The sequence below is a fragment of the Euprymna scolopes genome, chromosome 17, assembly GCF_053919585.1.
Source record: "Euprymna scolopes isolate OS-2025 chromosome 17, ASM5391958v1, whole genome shotgun sequence".
Lineage (NCBI taxonomy): Eukaryota > Metazoa > Mollusca > Cephalopoda > Sepiida > Sepiolidae > Euprymna > Euprymna scolopes.
This window is the reverse complement of record NC_136498.1, coordinates 79310279-79333195: the sequence shown is the minus strand read 5'-3', so window position 1 is coordinate 79333195 and position 22917 is coordinate 79310279.

Here is a 22917-nt window from a genome sequence, read left to right as displayed (position 1 = left end):
TAAAGGTTTACCTAGAATATTGAGCAGTTTTTTGAGATCAAATAAAATATATAGGTGTGTGTGAGAAAGAGAGAGTTCTCTATAGACTCCGAAATAGATATTGAATTAAATAAAAAAGCGTCATGTTTTCCAAAAACTGTTTTATTAGCCCCCTAAAGCGAGAGATTCTAGCTTTGCTTAAGCATAAACGAACGAAGTCGTGTAAGCGAAACGAACGAAGTCGTGTAAGCGTGGATCTTACAGAAGCCCAAAATATCAGAAAGTCAAAAGGCTGTCTTAAAATGATGTCAGGTAGTTGGAGGGCGGAAGAGACTGCTGTTTTTCTTTTTTATTATTATTCAGCCGTGAATCCGTACATTCTTAGCGTGAACGTTTGTATAAGTTTTACTATTTTTGATTCCATTATTTCTGTGTTCCTGCTTTTAAATGTTAAAAAAAATTATCAATAAGATTAGATAAAAATTATGTTACGCCGAAAGTTTGACGTTCATTCTAACAAGGAATCTATTAGCATCTTACATATAAAAATTATGCGAAACATGTAATCTAAAAAAAAAAGTAGAAATATTTTTTTTACAATTATAATTTTTTGTGTGAAAATATTAAATCAACGATGCTTAATTCAATGATAATATCGGTTGTTCGGGAAATCAAATTTTCTTCGAGTTATATCGAATTCATTAATACCGACTTTAGGAGCTTTTTTCGTAATGTTCCTGAAAAATATAATTTTTCTTTTTGTATTGCTACAATTTACGGTGTTTTATTTTCATAAATGATCATTATTTGATAAACACTGAAAATTTCATTAAAATTGGTTAATTTCCTGATTTTTGTTTATTTTTGAGTAAAGAGAGAGGTAAATTTTTTTAAATACATTTTGAGCATCGATTATTCATGTTCCACGTACCTAATTGCCACATATCGACATTGTTGTGGTGGAACACATCCATTTGCATATGTGGATAGTAATTACACATAAATAGGAAGACTCAGTTAGTCTGAGTGTGTGTTCACCAGAAGCCACCGAAGGCCGCCGAGAGCAGATATGTTTCTCCAGCAAAGACTCTCTTATTTGACACCATTATGTAAATATCCTGTAAATATACCTTTTCCTAATACACTTCTTATTTGATCTAACTTTGTTTGTTGAGTCGTCATTTGTATTGCTTTCTACGTTACTTGTTTCAACCTGCAAACTTAACAGTGACGACGAGAATGAACGTGAAATATAACAGTTGACGAAGAAATGGAACTAAAAAAAAAGAAGTACAACGCAACGGTTAACCTTTCTAAGGAATACAAGTTTTGACGAACGAAATAGTCGTAAAAACGGATTTTACGCTAAAGAGAAGTTCGACTCAAGCGGAAAAAATGAATAATTCAGCGAACATTGAAAAACTGTAAAATATTTTCCTCGCGAAGTACAACACTAAAAGAAAGAAACGGTTGTTTCCCAAATTCTAAGAACAAAAACTACATTCAAGTTAAAAAAAAAATAACCTCGATTAATAGTATTTCATTAACTAAAATACTAGTCGGAAAAAAAGAGACAAACCAAAACCGGTAATTGCAGTCTCAAAGAAAAAAAAATACTCGAACGTGGCAAAAAAAAAAAAAAAAATAAATAAATAAAAATAAAAAAGCGACGATTTACGCCGTTTCCCGTGGAATCCATCTTAAAAAAAATAACAAACTGTAAAAGTGAATTTTTGTAAAACGACAAACAGATTCGTATTACTAAATTACAAGGAAGTAACATACGAAGAAAAAAAAGTTCACCAGTGGATTTCCTAAATTGCTGTAAATACCAACTAAAGACATTTGGGTAAACCAAATTTTTCTCTTCGGTATTAAAAAAAAAATACCACAGTTAAACTAAAATCAAGGAAAGATGTTTTTTTAAACTAAAGTTGTCACTGGATAACGGACAGTAAAACGTCACGCAAAAAAAAAAAAAAAAAATTAGTCCATACATTTTATTTTTTTCAATTGTGACTCGAGTTGAAAAACTTTTTTTTTTCTATGGAAAGAGTTGTACTTAAGTTCGGCTGTTATTTATTAGGAAATGCCTAAAACGGAAAATTAAATCGTATTTTGTGGTTTCAGCAAAAGCCTCAGTTCTTATGTTGTCGTTGGATGAGCTTGACTCGCTAGTGAAGTGAGAAAATATTCGAGCAGCGATATTACTATTGAAAACAGGAACTATGAACAATTTTTTTTTTTTTGTTACACAAGCCATTTTATATGGTACGGATATTGTGTTGCATGTGAAATTGTACAATTTTTCTTCGTAACTGCATTACTGCTACTGAAGGATAAAAAAAAATGGAAGAGTTATCTAGAATGTTAATGTAATTTTTGCAGACGCAACAAAAGGTGCAATCCGTGCTAGATGCACGTAGAGAGGAGAAAATATTGAAATGGCAAATGGAACAAGAAGAAAGGCAGAAGAAATTACAATTTGAACAAGAAGAAAGGTAGAAGAAATTACAATTTGAATATGAAGAAAGGCAAAATGAACGTTTTGCTAAAACACTGGAACTATTAAAGACTAATCGAGAAAATTCGACAGTACTAATTTCTCGCATACAACTATATTTAATAGCATGGACACATTTAATTATGTACCCGAGGAAGAAAAGACTTTTGAAGCATACTATACAAGATACGAGGATCTCTTTCAACTGGACTGCAAAAGTTGGCCAAATAGCCAGAAAATGAGCCTTTTACTCAGGAAGTTCGGTGCAAGAGAACACAGCAAGTTCGTAGATTATATACTACCTAAAAAAAACTACGGAATTAGATTTCTGGAAGCTGTAAAATTACTAAAAGAATTATTTAATCCGAATATATCTCTTTTTCATAAGAGATGGTTGTGTATGAATCTAAGGAAGATGGACAACCAAGATTATTTGACATACGCATCAGTTGTCAATAAAAAAAACTGTGATAATTTTAAGCTAGCAGAACTAAAAGTAGAAGATTTCAAATGCCTAATCTTCGCACAAGGGTTAGTCTCCACGAAAAATGTAAAAATACGCAGACGAGTGTTGTCTAAGCTGGAATCTGAGCAAGATTTAACACTTCAGAAATTAGCAGAGGATTGTGAAAGGGCCATTACACTAAAAATGGATTAAAAAAAGATAGAAGAATCCGGAGTGGCATATGTAAGAAAGGTTAGAAAACCATACACACCAACCAAGAACTATACAAATAAAAGCAGTCAAAACGGAACGAGATATTACAAATATAATAATTATAATTATAGTAAAGAATATAACAAGTCTTTTCCTAGATATAACTGTAAGAGATGCGCAGAAAGACATTCGAATCGGATTGCCCTTATAAGAAGAAAAAATGCTACGTTTGCAAGAAAGTCGGACACAAAAGCGATTGTTGCAGATATAAAGATTTCACCAGAAAGAGAGTACAGCAAACAAAATCAAATGAAAAATTAGACAAAAAATCGGCGAAAATACATAAAAACGGAAATATTTAAAACGCCAATAAAATTACAACTGGATTCAGGATCCGATATTTCTATAATAAACTTGAATACATGGAAAAAGTTGGGTAAACCAACCATGATGAAAACAAGTAAATCAGCTCGGACGGTAACGAGTGGTGAGATAAAAATTGAAGGAGAAGTTATCCTTCCGATAAAATTGAAAGTGATTACGAAGAAATTAAAAATGTTCGTATTGAAAAATAGCGAAAACCTGTTTGGAATAGATTTAATTGAAAAATTTGAACTCTGGGATAAGCCAATTAATACATTCTGTAAAAAAATAGAATCTACTACTCCAACAACAGAAAATATAAAAGAGGACTTAAAAAATTATTCCCTGATGTATTTATGACTAAATTAGGTCATTGCAATAAATTTAAGGCCTCGTTTGAACTTAAAGAAAACACCAGCCCAATTTTTAGAAAAAAGCGAAACGTTCCATTCGCTGGGTTGGGAAAGATTAATAAAGAATTAGACAGATTGGAACAGACAGGAATACTATCAAAAATAGAACATAGCGACTGGGCATCCCCCATATGTAAAGAAAAAGAATGATGAAATCAGAGTGTGCGCAGACTTTTCGACAGGTCTAAACTCCATATTACAAGATTACCATTACCCTCTATCAAGCCCAGAGGAAATATTCACAAAGTTGAATGGTGGTAATATCTTCTCCAAGATGGACTTGAGCGACACGTATTTACACATACCGGTTGAGGAGAATTGCTCAAAAATACTATGCATCAACACGCATAAGGGATTGTACAAATACAACCGGTTGCCCTTTGGCATCAAAGTAGCGCCTGCCATTTTTCAACAAGCGATGGACACCATGCTAAGTGGTATTGAGTGCGCATGTGCATACCTGGACGACATTGTTATCAGGAGCAAATCCCTAGAAGAACATAAGGAGCATTTAAAACAAGTATTCACTCGAATACAAGAATTCGGGTTTAAAGTAAAAGAAAATAAATGCGACTTTTGTATGAGCGAAATTAAGTATCTTGGACATATAATAAATAAACATGGGCGACGTCCAGACCCAGAAAGCAATAAAAAAAACATGCCAGCACCTAATAACGTTACGACCTTGTAGAGTTTCTTAGGACTCGCAAATTATTACCAATCTTTTATTGAAGGGGTGCATAATTTGCGAGCTCCCTTAAATGAGCTGCTAAAAAAGGACACACCTTGGAACCGGACGCAAGAATGTCAAACCGCTTTTGACAAAATAAAGTGCGCACTAACATCTGAATTATTTCTAACTCACTATGACACAAAATTAAATATAGTCGTCGCTAGTGACGCTAATTCCTACGGCATAGGAGCATGCATTCAACATATCATGCCTAATGGATCTAGAAAGCCGATAGCTTACGCTTCAAGAACGCTGCTTCCAGCAGAGAAGGCGTATTCACAGATTGAAAAAGAAGCGTTGAGTATAATCTTTGCAGAGACTAAATTCCACCGATATTTATATGGTAGCCAATTCATACTTGAAACCGACCATAAACCATTAGTCACAATCTACGGACCAAAAAAAGGATTGCCTGTATACACCGCAAATAGATTGCTGCGCTGAATTACGATTTCCAGCTACAACATCTAGCATCGGAAAAGATTTGCCATGCGGATGGACTTTCAAGACTGATACCACAGAAACATAATTTGGAAGAATCAGTGATTGCAGCAATTCGAACAAACGTCGAAGTGAAAAATATGGTAGCAAACATCATTAAAGAACTACCGGTAACATTGTCGGACATTAAAAGAGAAGCCGATAAAGATGAATATATAAATAATATAAAAGAAAAAATTATAAATGACAAAAAGGTTCAGGAAATTTTTTCCATATGTAACGATGTGTTATTATATAGCGAGAGAGTAGTAATACCTAAAACGTTGCAGAAAAGGATTTTGAGAGACTTCCACGCAGGACATCCGGGGATAAATCGGATGAAGTCTCTAATGAGAAGCTACGTATACTGGCGTAAGATGGACGTCGACATAGCTACAACAATAAACAGATGTGAAAGATGCCAGTTAGCAGCAAAATCCCCACCTATAGTACACAAACCTTGGCCGAAAACCGACCACCCATTATCGAGAATCCACATGGACTTCGCTTGTCCAGTAGGAGAAAATTACTACTTAATTGTAGTAGATAGTTATACAAAATGGCCTGAGGTAATGCGTTGCAGGAATCCAACAACGAACAACTCAATAGGATTCCTACACGAGTTATTTGCACGATTTGGTGTACCAGACACACTGGTCACTGACAATGGAACTCAATTCACATCCACAGACTTTAAGGAATTTTGTGACACGTTCCAAGTAAAGCATATCACTACTCCGCCGTATCATCCATGCTCGAACGGCCTCGCGGAGAGGTTCGTGGACACGTTAAAACGAGCGTTGAAAAAATCCATTGGGATACCAACGGGAAAAAGCTTTGCAACAATTTTTGCAAATATATAGGATAACACCGCACCCTAATATCCCGTCAAACATATCACCAGCTGATTTAATGTTTGCCAGAAAGGTGAAATTAGCGTTTGATAAACTATTGCCAAGACAGGCAATTGTCCGAAACACTACATACATGATAAGAAAGAAATATAACTCGCGAGATCCAGTATATTTCAAGTGCTACAGGAATAACACTTCTCACTGGGAATGTGGAGTAGTGGATAAACGCATTGGTGATTGTACATACATGATTAAAGGTCCACAAAATATACATAAAAGGCACCTGAACCAAATAAAAAACGCCACATTCAAGATGGTGATTATACAACAGCAGTCGAAGAGGAGGAAACTATGGACATCATATACGAGTCCTTTAATTTGGAACCGCCTCAATATACACCTGAACCCCGAAGATCAGGTAGAAAAAGAAAGTTTAATGAACCATTAATGTTAAATCCCAAGAGAAAAAGATATTGGAATCTGTGCGACTTCAAATCTTGGGAGGAGGGTGTTGTGGTGGCACACATTCATTTGCATATGTGGATAGTAATTACATATAAATAGGAAGACTCAGTTAGTCTGAGTGTGCGTTCACCAGAAGTCACCGAAGGCCGCCGAGAGCAGATATGTTTCTCCAGCAAAGACTCTCTTATTTGACACCCTTATGTAAATATCCTGTGAATATAGCTTTTCCTAATACACTTCTTATTTGATCTAACTTTGTTGAGTCGTCATTTGTATTGCTTTCTACGTTACTTGTTTCAACCTGCAAACTTAACAGACATAAAACTCATTTTCGAAGTGTTGAAATAGTTACAAACAACGGTCTACATCGTCGACGCATTGTTGTTTTTTATCAACATGAGCAAATGCGACACCCACTTTGAACACAATTTTTTATTTACAAATGTTCATCTAAAACGATAAATACACTGCCTATTTACCTATTCAATTATGAATTACTAAGTGATGTCTTATATCCGTGACGTCGACACGTTTTTACTTGACATCGACACATATTCCTTCACACATAATTTTGCTTAGACAGAATGTAAAGATGCTCAATTGGTTATGAGTATTTATCGTCAAGTACTTATTTTATCACTATTTTACTTTGTTATGATGAGATGTTATGCAAATGAAACTCTCTCTCATACGTTTAACTAACCGTTACAAATCTTGTTGCGTTATTGCAACTGCTGTTTACTATTGGTTTCCAGCTGGCAATGACCATTGTTCTTCTGTAGAGTTTGAGTTGCAATAAACTTTTCCAAGATTCTGTACTCTGCACGCCTTTCCAGTGGAAGCTGATTGGTACTCTTCTTTCTTGGTCTTTCTACCCTCATTCATGCTTCTCGACTATCTTTGTGTGGTATCAGCCGTAGCTGGTTCCTTTTCAAGTGTATGTCTGCTTGGGGGGGGGGCAAGGATCGTAGGTTTAAGAGATTTGGAACAATTTCAGTTTTATTGCTCATGTAATATTCTTTCTGTAATTTCTTTTTTTTATCTATTTCAACTTATTTGTAATTTCTCAACGTTCGCAAGTTAGGTTAAAGTATTCGACATTTTTCTGTGGGACTTCGACTGTTTTCATCATTGCCTTGCGTCTCAGTTTTCCCCATGATTCATATGTTTTATGGTCATTTTTCAGTGTTTGCTGAGACTGTTCCTAGTGTTTCAACAATTATTTGTATTACAAGGTGTTCCAGTGAAATTTGACATTTATGGGATATGGTTCTTACACAAGTCATCATCAGTCATTTCTCACGAATAATGGTGAATGTATTCTAATTTATTGAAGATTTTAATTAACAATTGGGAATAAAATCAATTGTAAATTCAATTTAATTGGAAATATTAATATTGATCATGATATAGATATTGATCAATTCGTGCATGATATCGGAAAAAATGATCAATGTGTGAAAGATATCGGGAAAAATGACGTAATTGTTTCAAAATAATATGACGGTATTCGTATTATATCAACAGATTCATGTGTATGTTGAGTGTTTATTAACATGGAGAGCCGACGTTGCCAAGGATTGAAAAATGATCAAGGAATGCTTCGCACTTCCAGATGTTTTATTGTAATCGAAATCAGTGAAATCGATCATTTTTCATTGAAATTGATTGATTACCTGTTCTAGTTATGGAAGCATTACGATGCACCTGAATGTATCTTCCGCAGTGACGTTGTCCACAATACATCATAGTCTACATTGCAGTGTAGAGAACATACTGTCTATTTTATTAAATTATTTAACATATAATTGCTTGAATTTAAGTTTGAGTACAAAAGTTAAATATTATGGGTCAATTATGCTCTAAACAAAACATTCATTTCGAACGCGCCCTGCAATATCAAAGAACCTACTGTGGATTTCATATACCTAGCCTTATTGCCTGTGCGGTGATAATGAGTTGAATTTAAGTTTAAAATGAAAAATGAAGTACTATGGTGCAATTGTGTCTTATACAGAAACATTCATTTCGATCACGCCCCTGTCATATCAAAAAACCTACCATTGATTTTATATTTGGGCATTTCGTCTTGTGTGCTTATAAAATTTCTCAAATACACTTGTGATGTTAGGTTGTGTAAGGTATTAACTTTTGTCAAAATCGGCTGTTCTTTCTTTTATCGGATTATTTCGATTATCGATTATCGGTACTTATCGAAAACTTTTCAATACGAACTCTATCTAAGAACATTGCCAGGTACATAAAGTACATTTATGTAAATTTTCAAGTTTCGTGGTTAAATTTTAAATTCTAAAAAAAAAAACAACATATAGAAACATATATTCGATTTAAGAAGTTATTGTTTGACAAAGGAATATATAGAAGGGGTTATTTTAATTTTCTTAATCCATGGATTTTCAACAATGGCTCACATCATCAGAGGAAATGAAATGCAGTTAGCAAAATGTTCAGCTGCGAATGGACGCTATTTTGCTTTTCAGCACAAATATTGAAATAGTTTTTTGAGTGGTTGTGGATAATTATATGGAGAAAATTATACGAAAAGAGAGGTTGATACGAAGGAGTCCAATGTCGTTCAGGGTTATAAATCCAGGTGGGCAGAAAATAGGCCCATGGGAGAAAGTGATATTCCCATATAGCGAAAGTGTATTGCTCCTTATTGATTTTTCGTAAAGTATCCGGGGTAGCCTTAATCGTTGTTGCATTGAGTGTGTGTTGGTTGCTGTAGTCCAAATGCTTTCTCGGTGTTGACAAAGTGTATCCGAAGTTGGGTGGATAAACCATTCCATTGTAATTATCCCCGTGAGTAATAGAATTTGAGCATTGAGTTAAGTATGCAATGGACCTCGAAATCAATAGTGTAGGTAGCAATAGCAAAAATAGCAAAATAATCCTGGAGATGATATTCAGAACGGTGCGTTAGACGGCTTGCTTCAGGTGTGAGTCTCTGTAGAAAGGTAGTTCGTTTTCTTGCATATAGTGGGTGAGGGAAGCCTTTTAGATGAGAGAAAGAGGAGAGTGGGGTGAAGTAGAGAGGGTAAAGAGGGAGGAGGAGGGTTAAAGTTGGGTGAGCATACAGGTTCTTAATGGAATTTTTTCGGCGGGGAGGGAGGAATTGTATTTTTGTATTCTTTAAAAGAGTTGACCTCTTGATTTTAAGTTCAAGTGGGGAATGGATATTCTTGTGATTTTCAAAGTGGATGTGCTGTTTTTGCTGTGCGGATGGGTGAGCAGATGTGGTGGAGATGGAGGAGTCATGGTGTGAAAATATGGAATGTTTGGAGGGTTAGTTAATTAAGTGAGTTTAAGGTTGGGTTCTTTTAATTTGGAGTGTATATTTAAAGGTGACTTCATTAGTTGCGATAAGTCGGTCCAATACGCTTTTGTCGTATTGTGATATGGTTTAATTAAGTTTGTTTAAATTTTATTTAAAATACATATATTTCTTTTTGGAGGCGATCTATGGATGAATTTGTTTTGTTGTTCGTTGAGTTGGAATTGATATTTGAGTGCTTTATATACTGTGGCTAGTTAGATATTTTAATAAAGGGGAGAATTGATTTAAATGTGGGGCTGGGTATGAGGTCGCCCAAGCGTGGTTGTTTTTACTATTTATATAATGATTACTTGTATATCAACCTGTCAAACCTAAACATAAGTGCAGATATAAGCCCATATAAACCAACAGACACACATACACACGTACATATACATATATATATAGACATACACATATACATATATATAGTATACATTTACGCACAAACACTGATCATACCATGCTTACATAAATACAGGCTTATATACATACGCATCGTTATACTAATGCAACATGTGCACTCAATTACATATATACATATCATAACGCAAACACGCATATAAGAGAGGGGAACTACTTATACAGCCGGACGATTATGCATCCGGTCTAGGATCACCTTGAAAGTATTACTTTAAGTAATATCTATCAGGATTTTTCATCTGAATTCTATCAGTGTCTTATCTCGCTTATATATATATATATATATATATATATATATATATATATATATATATATATATATATATATATATATATATATATATATATTACAAGCAGGGAGACCCGACGTTGCACTGGATTGAATGATGATCACCGAATATTTCACACGCCTATATTTTTATAGAATTTTACGTGCAGGTGTTGGACCTACAAATCACGTCATGCAAAAAAAAAAAAAGAAAGAAAGACACGTAGATTTTCAAATCTTATAAAATTCTTAGCAGTTATGAAAAAAAATAAGAAATGTACGTGCGGAGTTTGAACCTACAGACCACGTCACGCAAAAAAATAATAATAAAATAAATAAAATAAAATAAATAAATAAAAACACGCTATCAACTTACCCACAGTAGAATTTTCACGGCCGTTGTTCTATCATTGTTGCTAAGCGACGACATGGAAAAAATGGCTTTATCGATGATAGATAAATTAAAATAACGGTTTCGATTATCGATTATCAGTAATTATCGGGGGTATTCTGAGACAAAACTTAACTAAGATCACTCCTAGGCTTATGCACAAAAGTTCTGTAAATTTTAAAGAAAATCTGTTTAGTCGTTTCGAGGTCTATAAGAAACTAACTCACACACACAAAGTTGCATTTATATAATTGTAGCGATACATACATGTGTGTGTGTGTGCGTGCGTGTGTGTGTGTGTGTGTGTGTGTGTGTGTGTGTGTGTGTGTGTGTGTGTGTGTGTGTGTGTGTGTGTGTGTGTGTGTGTAAACTTCTTGTTTTATAGGTTTAAGACCCGGGTAAAGCAAATAATCTTGTGCATATAATCAATTTTTCTTTTTCTATAATCGATAGCGTGATTATTTTTTTAAAATTTTTATTATATTTTCACCCCAAACAAGGCACATTGCCACTTTGGTATAGGGGGCTACTATCAGAGGTACTATGTAGGATTTGGGCAGCAAGATGTCGGTTCACGTTACACTTTAACTTCTGCGCATCAGTAGAGTTGGGGAAGCAGGGACCTGGAATGGAATTCCAAAGACTAGCGGTTCTGGGGAAGAAACTACCGGAGTAGAAACATCTTTTACATCTAGGGATCTCTACTATGTGGGGTGGGATTTAAATGCCTGTCGGGTTTGTTGAGGGTGTTTACGTCGTGGGGGCACAAGTGCTTGCAGTTCGTCAGAGCATACACCATTAAAATACTTGTAGAACAGGCAGAGGGATGGAACATTTCGCCGATGGGACAGAGGCTGAAACTTAGATGCCAGTTTAGGGCCTATCAAATTGACGACTCTCTTTTGAATCTTGTCTAGGAGCGAGAGACTAGTAGCAGAGGCACCAACACAAATATGACAGCAATACTCCATACATGGGCGAATGGTGGCCTTATAGAGGTACAGGATACTTTCGGGTGTTAATAGTTTTCTAGCATAGTAAAGAGAGTCTACCTTCTTCGCAGCGGCCCTGGCAATGCTTTCAATGTAATTGTTCCAACTCATACTCCCTGTGAACGCCAGGCCAAGGAATTTGAAAGATGTACTCTCAGATAACGGGTCATTTCATTGGCCATTGCTATTGGTGGTAGAGAAGGTTTCTTGTAATTATTGAAGGAAACCAGTTTAGTCTTGGCGGCATTGAATGTGACTATCCATTTTTGTCCCCATTCCACTACAGATCGGAGGTCATCTTCTAGTGTTTCTGCCATTTCTTTAGATATGTGGTCATTTGTTTTACTGTCGTGCCTGTTATAGAGTGTGGTGTCATCAGCATATATACCCATCTCAGAGGCAATTTTGTGGGGGAGGTCATTCATGAATATTAGGAACAATAGAGGTCCAAGGATAGACCCTTGAGGCACTCCCGCATTTATATCATATTGTTAGATGTACGACCGTCGAGGACAACCTGGATTTTTCTCTTATCTAAGAAGGATTTGATTATGTTAAGCATTCTACCAGAGATACTGTATGATCTAATTTTCCTGAGAAGACCCTCATGCCATACCCTGTCAAAAGCCTTAGATATATCTAGGGCTACCGCTCTGCCCTCCCCGCTTTGTCCAGTGAATGGCATATACGTTCAGAGATTACAGTGAGGATGTCTGCTCTGGAATGGGTTTGTCTAAATCCATATTGTTGGTCAGTCAAAAGTTTAGCATCTGTAAGGTGATGGACTAGAGCATGGTTAATTATGGTATCAAATATTTTGGCGAAAAGTGGGAGGAGGTTAATGGGGCGATAATTTAATGGGTCAGTTCTTTCGCCAGAATTCTTGAATACTGGCACCACAGAAGCAGTTTTCCAACAGCCCGGAAAGCAAGATTCATTTAGGCATTTGTTGTAGAGTTTGGAGAGAACTAGAACTACTTCGGTTGAGCACTTTAATAGCACAGCTGGGATGAGATCGGGTCCACATGCTTTATATACAGAGTGGCAAAAAAGTAGGTTTACAGTTATCACTGAGAGTATTTAACAATTTAACACTAGAAAAGCGGGAAATTTGATATACACTAAGCATATTAAAGCCGTTAGCATTCAAGCATTAAACATAAATTGTTTAATCTCTCAGATGCTTAAAATGCCCTCCTTCAACATTTCAACATTCTTGAAATCTATCCAGGACACACTGACATACATTGCGGCATAAATTCGGATTTTCATCAATTTCTGTGAATGCGTCATGAATATAATTTTTTAATTAATCTACTGTTTTTTTGTTTTTTTTTGCTTCTTCTCATAGATTTTTTTTTCATATAAAACACCTCAAAAAGAAATCTATTGGCGTTAGGACAGGTGAGCATGGTGGCTATTCGATGCTGCCCCTTCTTCCGAAGCAACGCTGTGTACAAAGGTAGTCTTTTATTCTAAACGCATGAAAGAAAAGTTCAACAATACCAGGTTTAGTTTGGAGTTGTGGCACACCACTTCATGATACAAGTCTAATTGCAAACCTACTTGGGCTACCATATATATATATATATATATATATATATATATATATATACTTATTTTTTACTATAATAATTAAATACCTACAGACACTAGTGTTTCATTCTTTCGGGAATCTTCAGTGCAGGGTGTCACAATTAATACCAGTCGAACGATTTGAATCCCGCAACACGAGACATCTCTGGCTCGATTAGCGAGGACCTAATCCATTTGGCTACCATTAACTGCGTGAAATAACGTTTAATTTAAACATTTTAACTTTTAAATGTTCATTTACGTCAGTCAAACAGTGATCTAACCGTAATACGATGATCTATGCATAAGAGCTAAATTGACTTACTTCAATTCAACTGAAAGTGCATGTATGTATATATATATATATATATATATATATATATATATATATATATATATATGTATATATATATATATATATATGTATATATATATATATATGTATATATATATATATATATATATATATATATATGTTTGTGTCTGTGTGTTTCGTTGAACAGCAAGGATAATTTCTGTTTGTTTCTATTGCAATCTGTCTTTTCCATTTCGCGGATCAATGTTCGAACGGTCTGTTCGAGTGTGAAAAGAAATTCACTATAGCCACGTCTTCAGACAAGTGATGAATTAAAAAATTGTGTTTAGTGAATTTATTAAAAAAGACGATTAAAATCGTTTAAAAGCACTTAAACGTACACTCTTCTTTTCATATTGAGCCTGATTAATGGTGTATATATATATATATATATATATATATATATATATATATATATATATATATATATATACATACATACATACAATGTGCCTGAAATGAGTGTCCAGACTTTTTCATATGGGCACATTTATTGATAGCACACACATGAGACTATTGTCCTCTTCAAATTAATTTCCTGTAATGGACTTGTTGAACCGTTCTAATAACTTCTGGAAAGTCCCATGGAAGTCTACTTGTGTGAGCGTGTCAAATACTCTTATCACAGCCACTTTCATCTCCGCAATTGTATCATAATGACAGCCTCGAAATTTTTCCTTGAGTTTAGGGAATAATTAAATGTCACAGGAAACAAGATCTGTACCATAGGGAGGGTGGGGAACTGTCTTGGCCAAATAGTCTGTGACAAGGATGAAGCACCCTTGGGACAAACTTTGTACAAATCTTCAACATCTTCAGTTCCTCGCGAATAATTGTGCATACAGTTCCTAGACTGCCATCAAACTGCCCACTTATTGTCTTTATAGACACACGACAGTTTTTATCCATGAAATTCTTTATTTGGCCAATCTGTTCTGGTGTTCTGAGTTCCTTACTTTTCCCACACCTCTCATCACCCCTCACAGAACACATGCCTTCCTTGAATCTATTATGCCGCTCAAAACCTGATACTCGAGTCATGCAAGATGCTTGTGTATGTGTGCATATATATATATATATATATATATATATATATATATGTATGTATGTATATATATATATATATATGTATGTATGTATATATATATATATATATGTATGTATGTATATATATATATATATATATATATATATATATATATATATATATATAAACCCTGTGTATCATTTTGTTGTGGCGGATATGTTGAAATTACTATGTTATGCAGGGTAGTGAAATTTAGTACACTGCAAGAACATAATAAGGTGCATTATTTCCCTGATATTGTGGAATTTGAACAAATATTTTGAGTTTTGTTAATTTTTCTATTTTCTGGGAATTTTAAGTCTGTATCTGTTCATTGCAAGTGTTTAAAAATGTATATTTTTGGTTATAAAATTTTTCTAACTTCACATTTCTATTTATTTATAGTTCTATTTATATGAAATAAAGAACATATCCAGTAACAATATTAACAAAAAACAAGAATGAATTTCACATTATTTTGTTTAAGAAAATATTTATTTTCCCACATAACTCTCATGTTTAAAAATCACTTTGAATAGCCTCTTATCATCTGATGATGTAAATCGGCGAATTTGAGATGATGTAATGCTATAGTAAACTTCCAAAATCCAAAGTTCACCCTTCGATGAAAATTGAACACTTCCTTCATAAACTTTCATCTTTATTATTGATCAAAGCTGCTCAATTGGGTTTATTTGTATCTGGAGAACAAGGTGGCTATGTTATCAAATACCTAATGACTAAAGGTAGGATGTTGTAGCATTGGCTAAGTGGGATAGCGCATTGTCGTGCAGAAAAATCAATTTGCGGTGACGCGTCAATGGAAGGTCATCAAGCCATGATGACAAATGCTCCTTTAAAAATAAAATATAAGACTGGCTTGTCAGTTTGACACCTCCTGGCACTCGCAATGGTCCAATTAGTTAATCGAAAATTATTCCAGCCCAAAACATGAAACTTCCACCTCCCTGTTGACGACGGAATCGATGAGGGGTAGGAAATTGAAGAGGACTCCAAACTTTGGCCCACCCATTTGGTTCATTAAGAGTTGCTTTGGCCTCATCGATGAAACGAATATTTTAAAAGCTGGTTTTCATGTATTTCTGAACCCAAGCCAAACGTTTTTTCCTTATGAGTTTTGTTTAAAACAGGTCTTGCCATAGGCTTAATGCTTCTTGCAATCTCGTTTAAGACATTGCAGCGTGCCTCTTTGGACAAGGAAGGTATTCCAGTCTTGTCAAATATAGCAGCACTGTTGCTGTCCGGATGTTTGATAAGTTGACGGCAATTTTTTCTAACATCTCGTGCAGAAACTGACTTTCTTGTGTTTTTGTCCTTCATTGGTTTGATGTTTGGATTTTCAACGAATGAAGACAATGTTCTTCGATCTTTTCCAAGCTCCTTGACTAGATATACGAGAGATAAGCCTTTTGCAGGGACTGAAATATCACGTTTTTTTTCACTTGCTGTCAATCGATTCTTTCTAGGCATTTTGGGAAACCTGCAATAAAGTGATACACACTTACAATTACCAGAAAATAGAAAGATTAGCATAATTTTTAAAATATTTGTTCAAATTCCACAAAAGTCAGGGAAACAAGGTACGTTGTTATGCTCATCCAGTGAACCAAATTTCTCTGCGTTTGATAGCAATTACAAAATTAAAAAATATTGACATGCAATAAAGCGATACACAAGGTTTATATATATATATATATATATATATATATATAACACGTTATCAGTAAGTGAGAGAAATCGATTATATATATATATATATATATATATATATAGAGAGAGAGAGAGAGAGAGAGAGGAGGTGAGAGAGTATACATAGTGCTAAAATTTGAGTATTGAGTTTGTTAATGCAACGATCGAGTTTTTGAATCTCGGTGTTGATGCCTTTGCTATGTTTAGCCACACTGATATATCGTACCTGACGAAACAATTGTATTAATATATCTGTAAGAAAAAAGGGGATTGACGAAGACCAAATATAAAACAAAAATTATAACTCATATACTACTGTTGTAATATTGAGAGTTATTTTCACAACGTTTCGGCCGATGTAACCTCCGACCTTCTTCAAGTGTATCTTACCGAACACGGGAATTATAAATACTGGATAAAGTTCCAATAATATTTATATTGTAGTAATAGGTATTCACTTTTAGTGATACGTAGGAAGATTGTGCATCTAAAACACAGTATAGGCTAAAGGCTCCTAAAATTCATACTAAAATTGTCCGCAAAAACCCGTGGCGTAATCGATAAGTACTTGATAATTTCACCTCTTAGTGATATTCTTCTGAGTTTTAAAGATGCAGTCTTCATTGCGGTCGATATTCAGAATACAATTGAAAACTAATAAGGACTAACCAGTAAATTGCGGCAATTATCTGCCGCGGTCTATAAAAATCAAAATTTCAGTCGATTTCATCGATTACATACCATTTTATTGATTAATGAATTATATTGATTAACCAATGAAATCGCAGCATTTGTAAAACATGAAAATTACATAAATACTTCGCTCACGGATGAACTTCAAATACGTTTTACATATGAGTTTAATTATTCACAATTAAATTCATCTATTTTTACACAAAATGTCTGCTTATTAGACTGGTATGGATTTTACGATATTAGTTGAAATAAGAGAAAATTCTAATTTACAAATATTAATTGAAATAAGAGAAAATTCTAATTTACAAATATTAATTGAAATAAGAGAAAATTCTAATTTACAAATAGTTCGAAGTCAAATGATATTAAATATTGAAAACGAGTGAATTGAAGTATTTTTTAAATTTCGGTGTTATGGACGTTTGGAGTTAATTTTATGAAAACATCTGATTGTTGCACAAATGCGATATGTCGATAAAAATGATAAACGCCTTTCCAAACGTCTGCAAATATATTTTCATTATGATATTCAAGTATATATTTGACATTTTTTCTCATAAAAATTAATGCAGGTGTGTGAGCGTTGTACAAATATTTATCGCAACTAAACAAACATCTTATTTCTTACATTTTCTATGTTGAATTCCAATCTTCAGAACATGTAAATATATTTCTATTATTGAACGTTTCCACCCAGCAAAATAATCCTAAACATTAAAAAAAAACAACATATGTGCCATTCCTTATTTTATGAATGTTGAAATATTAGTTCTGCTTGTAAGACATTCAAAGAAATCCGTGCAGTGTCTACGGATGTCGCGAATGTTCGTCCAAGTCAGTTACGGGTTAAAAGGTTTTAAACATGACGCGTGACAAGGTTGAATGGAAAACGGCCAAATAGAGAACATTTGAAAGCGACAATTGAATTGGCTTCACGCCAAAGCACCAATGCAGCATGTAGTGTTACAATGTTCACACATCTGAAGGAAATTGAAAGACTTGTAAAGGACAAATTTGGCCTTTTCGCAAGAACCGAATATAATAGCCACATCATCTACATTAATGTCTTCACAGATTGTAGCAAGAACATATATCAGAACAGGACGTTCTTCCACGTTATTCATATTCGTCAGATTGAGCAACCACAGATTTTTGTTTATTGAGACCACAGAGGTTGTCAATCGGTGGTCCACAGACCACTGTTGATTTGTGGAAAATCTCTGACAGTCTGCAGAAAAATTTCACTAAGTTTCTGAAAAATTTCATTAAGTTTCTGATTCAAAATTACGTATAACAAATCTTATTATGGAGGTTATATGTGTTGAAGACTAAATGTAATATCGCAGTACACAACTAATATCAGCCAAGGTAACCCATAACTCAACATTACTTGTTACTGGATATATATATTTTTTTTGCAATCAATGTTCCTATATACGTACCTGGCAACGAAAGCAAAGTTAGACTAGAGTTTGGTTTTTAATGCAGAAAAATCCAGCAACCCCCTAAAAGAGTCATTTTGCGTTGGAACCAAAATAAAAATCGCTCCAGTCTAAAAGGTCTTCTCCTTCTCTGACCGATGATAGAATAGACTAAGTATAATATTAGAACAGAGTCGTTGGACGGCTTAATTTTCTCGAAAAAATGCTATAGCAGCAGAGGAAAGGATATAATACAACTTTAGAAGTGAAGCATGGATTACGACGCTATCAATCATGTTGACACAATTATCAACTTACAATAAGTTTGTTGTAAAACATTGAGACCATAAAATCGTAATTCTAGAATCAGAAAAACCATAATAAGTATTTAAAGAGGATATTTAATAAGATTAACTAATTTTTTATTAAATTTTCAATACATTGGATAATTTTTTCAAGTTAGAAAATTAATTTCTTTTATAAGTACCTATTTATGATCTGTTAAATTTAAAATTATACATTTAGATGTCCATGAGGTTCAACAAGTTAGTGACAGCTGTTTTAAAAGACGAGAACATTCCATATTTTGCAGAATAATTAGAAACAGAATAGTTAAAAGCAGTATTTCCATTTGTGGGGATTAAGGACCCATATTTCCCTTAAAGTTAAATCGAAAATTTGTTTTCCTGAACATATCCATTGGAAATAACTTGCTTATTATTTATATGACTAGCTTTAAATACATCCACATTGTTGTTATAAATATGTTACTAAAACGTAATTACTTTCCAACTGTACTGACATTTCCTTAAAAAAAACTGGACCCGTAATTTCATTTGAAGGATGCCATTTTGATTGACATCAGCTAAACTGGATGACCTCTATATCATCAAGAAATCACCATGACGCTACACGGACAGACGTACACCAAATCAAAGATGCGCGTCAAAACAAGAACGATAACTCACACATCATAATGTGTAGCAGAGTGTGACTTTGTCTTCACTTATGGCAATAAGCATGTTAAAATCGTAAAAAGAAATTTAAGTATATTAATAGTATTAAGCGATACCATACACCATCATATTTATATCAAGATAGCATGAACTTACCCGGGAACGCGTTTTCCTTTAGTGATGAATGTGTAAATGTCGGCACGCACACACACACAAAAAGAATGCCATTGATTTGAGAAAATCTAAGAGAACGAGAGATTTATTGAGTCGTACGCCACGAATTACGCTGCAAGAAATTGTGATTGTCGGATAGTCTCATAGTAAAAAATCTTCACAGCCGGAGAGAGAGAGAGAGAGAGAGAGAGAGAGAGAGAGAGAGAGAGAGAGAGAGAGATGATCATCATCATCATCATCATAGAAGATAACAAAAGCAAAGGGTCGAACATAACGAAGAGAGTAGGTAGAGGATATGAAAAGAAACCGTGAAGTCAAATTTCAATAAACGATAAATAAAAAATCCTTTCCTTCAGTAATACATTAAAATCTCAACTTAAGGTTATGTACCTTCGAGAGAACGAGAAATGGAAAGACAGAGAGAGAAACACATAAAGACAGACAGAGACAGAGATACGGTAACAGAGAGAAAGAAAGAGTCAACGTAGTTTCGCATATGATAATTTCATTAAACCATGTGTAAAACGTCTGTCATTCTTGAACGCTCATTCAACACTGAGTGTAAAAAGCGTTTTCAGAATTCAATCGCTTTCGAATATATGATATCACATCCGCCCACATATTTTCGACTTCCTGTTCTCACGGTCTCATTTCTACAATCAAATCAATCCCTTGATCTTTCCTGAACTCTTGTCTGCAACACTTCCTACATAATAGTTATGTACTAGCTAATATATTACAAATTATGATTCTATTAGACCATAGATCACCTCCTTCTGCTCGAAAACTCATATAAGAATTTTTCACCTTACAATATATGACGTCACCTTATCACTGAGTTCCTATTTTTATACGATCACTTCTTGAATTAAAGTTACCATCCTGATCTCTTCTGACTTCTTGTTTATAGCATTTCCTGCATACTAGCTAATATCTACAAGTCAACCTATCCACTCTAGCATTTGACAATGGAGCATTATGACAGCGCCATGTCTTTGTTAAAAAGCGTCTACATATTTATATTTATGCACTCCTATCTCACAGCATTGCGTTTAGACACTACTTCGAAATTTGCTCATACAATTTAATTTGCTGATCATTTTAAAGAAATAATTCGTCAAAACATATTGTATTGATCACTTCTTAATTATATTTTTTTTCTAAGAGATTATTAAATGAATGCTTGACTATTAATCTCATACTCTTTTCTCATACAGTCTAACTTCGTGATTAGTATTATTAAACCTTTACTCTAACCTCTTGTCTACAGTATTTCCGGCATAATCGCTTATATGTACTAGCTAATATTATACTAGTCAACCTATTCACTCGAGCATCTAACACGAAGTGATATATTATTTTACTCTCCTCGAAGCCAATCACACGCTCTAACCCTTGACGCAGACATATTTCGTAAGTACATGTTAATTCTCTGGTCACTTATTGAAATTTCTTGTATTTGTATTTAAATGTCAGCCTATGTATATTATATTTGAGACTGGTGTAAATTTGCAGTGTCACGTGTAAAAAGTTACATGTTGTTTTATGCTACGATGGCCACATGCATTCCGACTTGCTGTTCTGGCAGTAGTTGTGTGATAAATGTTGTTTTAAATAGTACCCACGTGAAGGTGATAACGTACATAAAATCGAAAGTACACGCGCATTCTTTTAGGAATACTAGAAAAATACATGACACAGCTCAAATTAAACTAGTTCCCCGAATAGAACAGCTTTTCACTACTTTTATGTTCTTTTGCGAAGGTATATAGCACAATTACGTTGACACGCCGGTTCTCGCCAGATCACCGAAGTCGGACCTGGCCGGTACCAGATGAATAACCATTTGGGAAGGCGAGGCGCTGTATGTACCGTGAGGTAAAAATACCAGGTTGGCAAACTGGGGCGGTCTACCCTTCTCTCGAGAGTAGATGGAACTCTCTAAAGCCGTAGTAGGCAACCCGTCTAGTGATGGCGTCACGATAAAAAAAAATACTTTTGATAGCCCTGACGAAGCATCAAGTATTGAGCAACCGACAAGATTTGAATTACGCTACAAACTCGTGTAGTGAGTTCAGTCTCGGCTACGGCCGCGCTGGACGCTGGATGCGAAGATTAAAATAAATCTTATAGCTAGAATACTTATTGCAATTTTGATCACTATCCATTACATCGTTTGATTCTGGAAAATGTCCAAAATTTAAAGGTTTAAAAAGAATGAAATTTAGAGAATCTTGTTAATAACTATGGATTAAATTTAATGCAAATCTGAAATATTTTAATTTGCAAATGGCACGTTTTCCCCATATTAAACTATTCAAATCTCCATAGAAAGTGCAATTTGGGGAATATTTATTAGTTGATGCTTAATACCTATTAAATACCACGAAAATCGAAGGTATCTGAATTTTTATGAAGACCTTTAATGCTAGTCTTTACATCGTTTACATAAACCTAAATTAAAATAAATATACCCCACATCACTTACACTTAAGTCTTGCAACTGTGTACCAAAATTCATAATGATCGGTTGATTAGTTAACAAGTGAATCCTGTACATACAAAACTATAAGCGTATACACACAAATAACTTTATATATAGATAGAGATACTTGTATTGCATGCTATTTGTTACGTTTTTAATTTTTAATTTTTGTAATAATGTTACTATTGATAATTTTTACTGTGGGTTTTGGCGGATGTATGCTGTCTTGGGAGTGCTGGTATAAATTCTTGGATATTATGCTCTTACATGAATACGTACGCATTTGTTATATTTCTGTGCATAGGCATCCATTTCATTCTTTTGTGCTCGTAGTTATATTGCCCTTGTTATCGACGCTGAACATTTTCCCTTTTTTTTCCTTTTTTCTATTAATAAACTTGTAAACTCCATGAGTAATGAAGAATAAAAGGTTTATTGTTGGTGTGAAGTGTTAGCGTCAGTGATTTATGGACTACACATTATCATCTCTTTGAAAAGGAAGTGAACCACTAATTATGCTGCAAGTGCCCTGTTTTACCCATTCAAACTGTTTAGGAATAGAGGGTAGGGCAGTTTGAACACACACACACACACACACACACACACACACACACACACAC